Source organism: Eublepharis macularius, chromosome 5 (genome assembly GCF_028583425.1).
Source record: "Eublepharis macularius isolate TG4126 chromosome 5, MPM_Emac_v1.0, whole genome shotgun sequence".
NCBI classification, from domain to species: Eukaryota; Metazoa; Chordata; class Lepidosauria; order Squamata; family Eublepharidae; genus Eublepharis; species Eublepharis macularius.
Genome location: NC_072794.1, coordinates 165,267,945 through 165,276,390, shown reverse-complemented (window position 1 = coordinate 165,276,390; position 8,446 = coordinate 165,267,945). Strand labels below are relative to the sequence as shown.

Below are 8,446 nucleotides of genomic sequence, written 5' to 3'. Positions count from 1 at the left end.
CAAACGATTGATAAAGTGCATTGAAAGTGCATTATCCAATGTGTGCGGAATCAGCCTGTGACTTGGCTGCATCTGTGCACATTTCTAATGGCTTTTAATGGCTTCTTTTCATATTGCAGTTTTTGGTTCCAAGTGGTTGCCAGCAGAACTTGAAAAAGGAGGCATAGAAATATTCTAGACAAAGAAATAACCCCCCCTAATTCATTGAGGGAAGCCTTTAGGACATGGCCCACTGTAGGCTGAGCTCTGCTGTATCTCGCCTTTCAATCTGCTGGGATTGCAGTCTGGCTCCTGCGTGTCTTGACTGGAGAGGAGTACAGCAGAAGATGAGCATTGCTTTGGTTGTGCTCCAGCAAGCGTGCCACTTGGCCCTCACTCTGCTTTGCATTTGAAGTCGGAGGACTTTGGGATTTTGAACATTGGACAGCCGGAGTGAATGCCACCAGGCAGCGCAATTAAGGTTTCATCACAAAGCTACGTTTGCCCCTTTTCAGGTCCAAAGGCCTCCAGCCGTGTGATGAGGGGAACTCCAATTCAGGAACATTTATGCAGGAATTAATTTTGTCATTTTCTAAAATGCAACTGGATTCCTACTTTATTGCCATTTTCAGGCCAGTTAATCTGGATCAAGGGTTCCTCCTTCCTCACTTTCCTCTCTTTCTAAGGCAGGAGGGTGAAACTGGTCCCGAGGTCCTCGTTGCCTCGAGATGTGCAGTTTGTCTGGGGCAAAGGAGGAAACGCGACCTCTTAGACCGAGCATTCTGAAACTACAATTCCCGAAATGCTTCGGGGATGCAATCGGTAAAAGGGCGCAGGACTAGAGGAGTGCCCGCCTCTTGGTGCCTAAATATCCTTAGGCGTCGGCGGTGCCCAAAGGACCGGAATTAGGATCGCCTGCAACGGTGCCGCACGCCCTCGGAAGTCGGGAGTCGGGACCAAGGCGAGCGCTTCCAGCCGGGATTTGCCCCCCTGCTTGATTTTCGCAATTCCCCCGGGGTTGGGCTAGGCGGCTGCAATAGGGGTGGCCTGCAGAGGGCGCAGGATCCCCAGCCCAGCTCAGCCTGTCCTCTCTGGCGGGTGAAGGCGGGGAGGAGCCCGGGAGCTTATTTGCATTTCTGCTGCCCATCATGCCTTACGCAGGACACCGGGTCTCCCCGCAAATTTCGCCCCTGTTTACCCGACCTCATTGTCGGTGTGGCCCCGAACTGGAGCCGGGACTGCAAGCGTGCTTTCTTGTGCGGCCGGTAGCGTGCAAGCGGCAGAGACACGGTGATCTCATTGTCAGTCGGTGCTGCTGTGGCTGTCCCGGCTGGGCGGGAGAAAGCATACTCTGGTTTCTCTTCAGATCGCATAAATCTTTCGCCTTTTACTAAAGATTTCCGTGGAGAGGAACATTTATGAGTTTTCGTTCAATTTTTTGAGGCTCTGCTTCGGCGGAGCTGTCCTAATTCAGTTGAAAGAAAGATCTAGTTTTTTTTCTCTACCTGCAGAACAGAAAAACTGTTCAATTCTACATATGCTACCAAAATCTGAGGCAGTGTCTCATGTTTCCTAAACGGCTTCCTACTTTTTCAGATGTGTTTCCTACTGACTGCCTTTTTCGTACTCATTTTATCTATCTTAACGTTCCTCAATCCTAATTTCAACATCTTTCCCCCACCCTTTTGCAATTTTCCGCTCTTTTCTCGTCCGATTTCATGCGCGCTTCCCCCTGCTTTCTTTCACCACCGCAACTCGCACGGGCGCCCGACTCACAACAGTGCCCCGTGGCCGAGGCATGCCCGGGCACCACCCTGGTTTCATGTAGACCGAGCCTCCAAGCTCTTGGGCCCAGAAAGGGCGTGGGCGGGGCAGACGTGTAGTCTGGGGGTGCTTTTATCAGCGCGGCTGTCCCCGGAGTGTCTGCCCCTGGGTAAGGCAGCAGGCAGCGGCCACGAGTCCGGGACTCGTGTGTGTCGTGTGGATGCCTTGATCCGCTTCGGCAGCAAGCGCTGTTGCAGTCCGATCCTCGGGTAGTGCGCTCGGAAGGCGGGGAGAAACGCAGAAATACTTCCTTGCACGTGTGACGGGGCGGCAGCAGGTGTGTCTCTCCCCGTAAACAAAGGCAGCGGCAAAGGCAGGAGCCCCTGCTCTTTCCAACTACATTCGAGTAGAGAAATAAGATTATTTTCAATTAATTGTCCTTAATGCAAATCTTTATATTAGTTCCCCAGCGCGGGGTGGGCGTGAGGGGAGGATCCTTGCAGTGAAGGCGGGTGAACGCTAGGGGGAAAGGAGGCGAAACGGGACCGAGAGAGAGAGGGGGGGGAGCGGGGAGGGGTGAAGTCCGGGCGGGGCTTCGAGTCCCGCTACATTGCAGCGCGGGGATTTCCTTCCCGGGGATGGCGAGCCCCGCGGGGAGAGTGCTTGCAGTACGACGCCCCTGCAGTGTGGGCCCCTGCGGGATTAGCAGGCACTGGGGAGATCAGAGCTCCCCTCGTCGCCCTTGTTGTGTTCAACCCTCCGCCGCTCAACGGGGCTTGTGGTTTTTCCGCCGGAGTTCCTCCTCCTCCTGTCCCGTGTTTGCCAAGGGCGAGTGGGCAGCATCGACGGTTCGCCTTTGGAGAGATTCCTGCAGAAAGTGGGCCGGGTTGGGTGAGAATCGGTGGCCCAAGATGGCCCAGCGTGTTCGGTTGTGGGAACTGAAACAAAGCGCGAGAAAGCAGAATAGATGCAAGTAAAAAGAATTACGTTGTAGGACAAGGGGTTTTAAATGACACAAATTCTGTTCTTGTAACATAAAGAACAAGCTCCACAGAGGCAGAGCTTCAAAAATTTGCTAGAACCTCATTACTGTTTCTCTCCACGGAAATCTTTAGTAAAAGGCGAAAGATTTGTGCGATCTGAAGAGAAACCCGAGCGTTTAATGAGGCGGGAGTAGGTAAGGCACCGCAGCAGCTGCAGCGCACACTGAGGTTATAGTTGTTTGCGAGTTGTCAGTGAACGCTTTGAATGGTGTTCGACTGGAAATTGCATTCGCACGACTATGTTTTCAGATCCTGTCTTGGCACATCTCCACGTTCAAAATCCCCGGGCATCGACGGTAAAGCACCACCTACGCAATGCATGACGGGAGCGGTGAAATGCAAACGAGCCCTCCTGCCTCCCTTCCCCCACCCTTTTCTCGCTCAGCAGCAACCGGCAGAATGAGCGCCGGGCCTGGATCTTTGGAGCCCTCTGGAGGCTACATCTGGTATTGCACTCCCTGCACCGAATCCCGGGTTAGTCCATGGCGAGGCAGCGGTCCGCCTAATGTGGTTGGAAGCAGTTTGCTGGGAACTCGAGGTGGGGAAAAAGAATCGCATTTCACCCTTAATCCTCACTCATTTGGGATATGCAGCAGCCACAGGAATGCACTCTGCTCATGCTCAGTAAGCCAGTGGGGCTGAGTCGCATTCAAGAAGCCCAATTTTCTGGGGGGAAAGCGTTACTCTCAAATGGGCACACATCCGAGATCAAGACAAGCAGGTATCTGAAGAACTGAGCTGTGGCTCACACCAAAAATTGTGTTAGTCTTATAGGTGCTACTGGACTCTTGCTCTTTTCTACTGTCAAGACAAGCAGGAGACTTCTTTCTTTTGTTCCGTTCAATTTTCTTCCTGTCAACTTTCTTCACCATCAAACTTTCTCAGCCATACATAGCAATGGAGAATGCCATAGTCCCAATCGTCTTCTAATTTCTTCATTGCAGTCTCCTTTTTGGTTGATGATTGAACCAAGGAATAAAAAGTCTTGAATATTTCAATTCCCTCATTGTCAGCTTTAAAATCGTGTGATTCCTCAGTGGTCAGTACTTTTGTCTTCTTGATGTTCATCTGTAATCCTGCTTTGGCGCTTTCTCCTTTAACCTTCACCAGTAGTCTCAAGTCTTTACTATTTTCTGCCAGTAATGTGGTGTCATCTGCACATCTCAAACTGTTAATGTTCCTCCCACCAGTTTTCACTCCACCTTCTTCTAGATCTGATCCAGCTTTCCTTAGGATATACTATGCATAGAGGTTGAATAGGTAGGGAGATAATACGCATCCTTGTCTGACACATTTTCCAATTGGAAACCATCCTTTCACCCCATATTCTGACATGACAGTAGCCTCTTGCCCGAGTACAGGTTGCACACCAAAACAAGCCGATTCTGTGGCACCCCCATTTCTTTGAACACTATCCATAGCTTTCCATGATCCACACCGTTGAAGGTTTTGCTGTAATCTATAAAACACAGACTGATTTTCTTCTGGAATTCCCTGGTATGTTCCATTAGCCATCAAAAATTTGCAATATGATCTCTAGTGCCTCCTCCTTTTCTGAATCCAGCTTGAACATCTGGCATTTCTCGTTCCATATATGGTAAGAGTCTTTGCTGTAGAATTTTGAGCTTCCCTTTGCTTGCATGGGAAATTAACGTGACAGTCCAATATTTGCTGCACTCTTTGGCATCCCCCTTTTTGGCATTGGAATGTAGACTGAGTGTTTCCAGTTTGTGGGCGATTGTTTTGTTTTCCATATTTGTTGACAGATCTTGTTAAGATTCTGCTGGACTCCATTTCTGTAGCACGAAATAGCTCTACTGGTGTGCCATCTGCTTTGTTTCTCCCAGTTTCTTTGCATGCAGGTTTTTACTTCACTTTCTAGGATTTCTGGTTCTTCATCAAAAAGATTCTCCGTGGAAGCTCTCTGTCATCCTTCCATCTCTTTTCTATAGTTCTTCAGTGTATTGTTTCCATCTTTCCTTTATTTTGTCCTGATCAGATACTGTATTTCTGTTGTGATCTTTCAGCATCCGAAGCCGTAGCTTTAATATCCCTTTGATTTCTTGGATCTTTGAACAAATCTCTTGTTCTTCCTTTTTTGTTGTCTTCTATTTCTTTGCATTAGTTCTTATAATAGATTTCTTTGTCTCTGCTTGCAAGTCGCTGAAGAGCTGCGTTTAGGATTTTGACCCTATTTCTGACACCTTTTGCTTTTGGTCTCTCTTTAGCAATTTCAAGAATTTCCTCAGTCATCCATTCTTTTGGCTACAGGAACAGTCTTTACACATTCGCCTTCAATTGCTGCTTTCAGCGAGGGTTGGGCTGGACGAGTGCAATTCAGATGGTAGCCTGCAGAGGGCGCAGGATTTCCCCCCTCTGTTCAGCCCGTCTGCCAGGTGGAGGCAGTCTGAGGGCAGAGCCCTGGACCTTATTTCCATTTCGGTCACCCATCATGCCTTGCGTGGGCGACCGAATTTCCCCACATTGCCGGTGCTGTTCACACGATCTCAGTCTCGGTGCAGCCCCGCAATGGAACTGCAACTGCAGGCGTGCTTTCTTTTGCTACACCTGCCGAATAGTGGAGCCAAGCGGGGGAGACACCATGACCTCAGTATCAGTCGAGGCTGCTGCGCTCCGCCCGGTTGCAGTGCCAAAAATATACTCTGGTTTCTCTTCAGATCGTATAAATCTTTCGCCTTTTACTAAAGATTTCCGTGGAGAGAATCATATATGAGTTTTTAATCATTTTTTGTGGCTCTGCTGCTGCAGAGCTTACTTTTCTCGGTTAATAACAGATTTTGGAAATTTTGTTGAGTTACTCTTCCTTTTCATTCTGTTTATTATGAAAATTTACAATTGTTTTCTCATTCTTTCCTCTGCTCTTTCCGCTCTATGCTTTCTTACCCTAAGTTTCAGTACCGCCCCCCCGCCCGCCCACAAACTGCCACTGGTCAGCGCCCAGACCTCGGAGCTGTTGGGTTCAAGGCCGGGCACCGGTATGGGTCGCCTGGAAGGGGCGCTGCCCACGGGGTGTGGTTAGAGGGGAGGGCAACGCTGGGTCTGGCGCGCAGCTGCCCCCGATCCTTCTTTTCTTCGCTTGGGAGCAGCTGGCCAACGCCGTAGCCAGGCTTCGGGGCGGAACGGCTTCAGCCCTCCTCCGGTGGAGCATCCCGTGTGAACTCCGAGATCCGCTTTGGCAGCGGAGTGCTGCTGCAATCCCCTCCTCCGCGTCTGCAGATCGGAACTAGGGAAGGAACTGCTGCCTCGCCTGCCAGGCGTCTGCAGCCCTTCTTATGCGTGCCATCGTTCACTCCCGGGGGCGGGGGAGCGGGCAGCCGTGCCAGTCTATCGTGGCGCGACTGAACAGGAGCCGAGGGCAGCAGCCACCCCTTTTTACGAGGCAGATCTCGTCCTCAAAGGCAGAGGGCAGAAGAGCTCCAGACTGCCCATTCCCTACCCTGCAGAGGAGACTTTGCACAAAAGCGCACTGGGAGAAAATGGCCAGCGCGCCGGGAAGGAAGGGAGGAATGCAGAAATACTTCCTTGCTCTTGTGACGGAGCAGCAGCTGTGATCTCTCCGCCTCGCAAAAAGGCAGGAGGGGTGCCGCTCTTTCTATCTTCGAGCGGGGAAATACGATCCCGGCGCAGGTCTTCCGCCCGGGGCTGCAATGAATGCAAATCCAGTGGCTAGTTCCGCAACGCGCGGTGGGCAGGGCAGGGGGAGCTGGTGGTGGAGGCAGGTGCAAGCTGCGGGGAAGAGCGGCGAATCGGGACCACAAGGAAACGGAAGACAGGTGGAAGAAAAGCCCAGGCGGGGCTTCGAGTCCCGCGGCAAGCAGCTCGGCGATTTCCCTCCCGGCCGAGGGAGCGGGGGAAAGAGCGCGCTTGACGTACAACGGCCCTGCAGTGTGGGCCCGTGAGGGATTAGCAGGCACTTGGGAGATCGGAGCCCCTCTTTTTGTCGTCCTTGTGTGCAACCCTCCGCCACTCAAAAGCGCTTGGGGTCGTGTCACCGCAGTTCCTCCTTCGTGGACGGTTTGCCTCTGGAGAGGTTTCTACTGGGATTAGGTCAGGCCGGGTGAAAGTCGGTGAGCCAAAATGGCCAGTTGAGTTGGCTTGAGCGCGGGTTGAATCAAAATGAGAGAAGGGGTAATGAAATAGATTAGGCAGTAGACATAATAGCTATAGACACAAATCCTGTTTTTATACTCAAAAGAATAAGCTCTACAGATGTAGAGCTTCCAAAATTAGTGAGAAACTCATCACTGTTCCTCTCCACGGAAATCTTTAGTAAAAGGCGAAAGATTTATGCGATCTAAAGAGAAACCCGAGTGTATACAGACGTGCTGGTAGGCGAGGCACAGCAGTAGCTGTTGGGCCAACTGAGGTTACAGTTTCCTCTTTGTCGCCTGGAAAGGTTTTGCATGAGGCGCGACGGGAAAAGCTTTCAGACGACAACGAGAGTTCTCGCAGCCGGTGGAGGCGCGTCTCCACGATGTTCAAAATCCCCGGGCAACGATGGGAATGCACCACCTGACTCCGGCGCAATGCATGACGGGAGCAGTGAAATGCAAACGAGCCCCTCGCTCGCTCAGCACCTGCCGGCAGACGGCGCAGGATGAGCTCCTGGTCGGGATCTTGCGGAGCCCTCTGGAGGCTACATCTGGTATTGCACTCCCTGCACCGAATCCCGGGTTCGTTTATGGGCGAGGCACCGGTCCGCCTTCTCTGGTTGGAAGCAGTTTTCTAGGAAATCGAGGTGGGAGGAATCGCATTTCATCCAGCCTTATTCCTCGCTTCTTTGGGATCCGTTTTGGGATATGCTGCAGCCGTAGGAATACACTCTGCTTATGCTCAGTAAGCCTGTGTGGAAACGGTGACTCTCAAATGGGCACACTTCCTTCTTTCTTCTCTTCTGAAGCAGATCATTAATACCAGATGTTACAGAGCACAGCCCAGATCAGTCCCACTCTAAAGCTTTCCGCAAAGAATCTTGGGAACTGTAGTTTGAAGAAGGCTCTGAGCATAGAGTCCCACAGTCCTTTACTCCACTTGCAAAATTACAGTTCTCAGTGGAGACAGTATGAGAAACAGGGTACAGTTGTCCTATAAGTCATGTGCCCAAGGAAAAAAGCTGTGGATTTCTGAAAGCAAACTGCAGGCTTCGGTTCAGAATTGCAGTCTTTCAATTGGTGGCACTGAAAACGTGCCATTGATTAAAAGTTTCTTTCTCCAGAAAAGGGACTTATTGGATGCTTTCTGGTATTAATTGCCCCATCTCCTGCTTCCAGGATAAAAGAGGTAGCTTTTCATGGGGAAGAAAGGAGAAATTCAGGTAGCATTGCCAACTCTGGATTGAGAAATTGGCCTGCTTGTGTTAATCGATTAATCAGTTGGGACTGCTTGGGAAATTAATCAATTGGGACTGCTTGTGTTACCCCCCAAAACTGTGAAAGCAAAGGGTTAAATCTAACCAGCTTTCTTTCTTGATCTCATCCAGTCCATACTACCAACCCCATTCACCTTTTTTCATGCAGGTGCCAAACATCTCAGCCAAGTCATTTTGGCTGCTCAAAAAAGGGCCCACAACCTTCCTTTTCCACCACCAGAAAAGCTGGCCAGATCCAGCCCAAAGACGGGTCTTCATGCTGTTCCTAGCT

General features: G+C 50.8%; 4 non-coding genes across 4 annotated transcripts; 2 read left to right on the top strand and 2 right to left on the bottom strand.

Moving 5' to 3' along the window:
• The first annotated feature begins 1,325 nt into the window (after positions 1-1,325).
• Positions 1,326-1,441, top strand: LOC129331514 (U5 spliceosomal RNA). Its single transcript, XR_008597169.1, has one exon. It is a non-coding gene; the product is annotated as a U5 spliceosomal RNA (small nuclear RNA).
• Positions 1,442-2,787: 1,346 nt separating this feature from the next.
• LOC129331524 (U5 spliceosomal RNA) lies at positions 2,788-2,902 on the bottom strand. Its single transcript, XR_008597179.1, has one exon. It is a non-coding gene; the product is annotated as a U5 spliceosomal RNA (small nuclear RNA).
• Positions 2,903-5,444: 2,542 nt separating this feature from the next.
• Positions 5,445-5,558, top strand: LOC129331517 (U5 spliceosomal RNA). The gene has a single exon (XR_008597172.1). It is a non-coding gene; the product is annotated as a U5 spliceosomal RNA (small nuclear RNA).
• A 1,448-nt stretch (positions 5,559-7,006) lies between these two features.
• Positions 7,007-7,121, bottom strand: LOC129331522 (U5 spliceosomal RNA). The gene has a single exon (XR_008597177.1). It is a non-coding gene; the product is annotated as a U5 spliceosomal RNA (small nuclear RNA).
• Between the last annotated feature and the right edge of the window lie 1,325 nt (positions 7,122-8,446).